The following is a 2,160-nucleotide window of genomic DNA, read 5'->3' as shown; positions in this document are numbered from 1 at the left end:
AAGAAGAGGTTTTGTCTCATTTTCCCTTCTGAAAGCAGGCATGGCAAGATCCAGCACAATGTTAAGTAGCATTGGTAGATTTGGTGTTTTATGTGAACTACTGACAGTTGGGGGAAGAGTTCAGTAATTAAATTATTCTTCCCTTCCTTTGTCCAGTTGTAAAATATGCAATGTTCAGAATTCTTAAACACAGCCCGTAATATTGCACTGCTGTCTTTGACACACTAACCTTCTACCATCTTCGGAAGACTGGAGCAGCAGGTGTTGCAGAGCCAGACACCAGCCAATACCTAAAATGCGTAAAGGTGAGCAGGCACATGCCATTGAATGAACATATTTGTGGATTTGTTTTTCTTGCATTCATTTTACAGGATCATTGATCAAACTAGTGAGAAATAATTTGTTGGGTGATTAAAAGTAAAATTCAATGTTGTGTTGACTTCATCAGAATATGTCAATTTGGGGGTAAATTATTAATTAATTTAACCAAAATGTAGTACGTGTTTACCATGTGCCAAACAATGAATGAGTTGTTGGGTACAGTTTTGGATGCTAATGGAGTTTTTTTAAAGGAAAGGTAAATCCCCAGCCTGGCCAAGTGTGCACCAACCAGAGAGGCACCATGCCAGAGAGGCCTGAGTACCGTGGAGACAACATGCCCCGTGCGACCAGCAAGCAACAGAGCAGGTAGGCCTTGCTGCCGCCAGACCCCATCCCCAGCCCAGCTGAGTGCACACCGACCAGAGAGGCCCAAGATCTGCAGAGACCACGTGCCCCATGGTACCAGCGTGTGACCGAGCAGGTAGGCCTCGCTGCCACCTGACCTCATCCCCAGCCCGGCCAAGTGTGCACTGACCAGAGAGGTGCCTCCCCAGAGAGGCCCAAGACCCAAGGCAACCATGCACCCAAGGCACAAGCAGGCAACCGAGCAGACACTGAGGCAGCTGTGCCAAATTGGCAGCCCCAGCAGCATCCTAGCCATACAATAGTGTCAAACCAGGGGACCATGAAATCCCTTGCCACAATGACTAAACATCAAAGGAAAGATACCAGAAATGTTAAAAATCAAGAAAGTACACCACCAAAGGGTAATAACTCTCAAGCTCTAGATCCCATAGAACAAGAAGCCCTTGAAATGTCTGACAAGGAATTTTGAGCAACGATTCTAATGAAATTAAATGAGATATAAGAAAACTCAGTTAGACAACATGATGAAATGAGAAAAAGTACATAGGACCTTAAAGAAGAAATGTACAAGGAAATCAATGCCCTGAAAAAGAATGTAGCAGAGCTTGCAAAGCTGAAGAATTCATTCAATGATATAAAAAACACAACAGAGAGTTTAACCAGCAGGCTTGCAGAAGCAGAAGAGAGAACTTCTGACCTTGAAGATGGGCTGTTTCAAATAACACAGGCAGACAAAAAAACAAAAACAAAAACAAAAAACAAGGATTAAAAACATTGAAGAAAATCTGAGAGATATCAGGCAACCTTAAGCGCTCAAATATCCAAGTCATGGGTATTCCAGAAGGGGAGGATAAAGGAGATTGCATTGAAAACATATTCAACAAAATAGTGGCAGAAAACTTCCCAGGTATAGGAAAAGACACATATCTTCAGATTCAGAAGCTCAAAGATCCCCCAATGTATTCAACCCAAAAAGGTCTTCTCCAAGACATGTTATAGTCAAATTGGCAAAACTCAAAGATGAAAAGAGAATCTTAAGAGCTGCAAGAGAGAAACATCAAATCACCTATAAGGGAGCCCCAATCAGATTAACATCAGACTTTTCATCACAAACCCTAAAAGCCAGAAAGGAATGGGATGATACATTCAAAATACTAAAAGACAGAGATTGCCAGCCAAAAATACTCTACCCCACAAGGTTATCCTTCCAAAATGAAGGGCAAATAGTATATTTCTCAGATAAACAAAAACTGTGGAAGTCCACTACCACATGTCCACCCTTACAAGAAATTCTCAAGGGAGTACTGGGTTTGGTACCTGAAAAATAACTATCACTGACACAAAAACTCAAGAAAAATCAAAACCCACTAGTAAAATAAAAATGCCAACACTGAAGAGAAAAAAAGTTTATCTACAATGCAAGAAACCAACAAATACAGAAGACAAAAAGTAAATCAGAAAGAAAGGAACAAA

Source organism: Galeopterus variegatus, unplaced genomic scaffold (genome assembly GCF_000696425.1).
Source record: "Galeopterus variegatus unplaced genomic scaffold, G_variegatus-3.0.2 Scaffold8942, whole genome shotgun sequence".
Classification (NCBI taxonomy): Eukaryota; Metazoa; Chordata; class Mammalia; order Dermoptera; family Cynocephalidae; genus Galeopterus; species Galeopterus variegatus.
The sequence above is the reverse complement of the archived record's forward strand: the minus strand, read 5'-3'. Positions refer to the sequence as shown.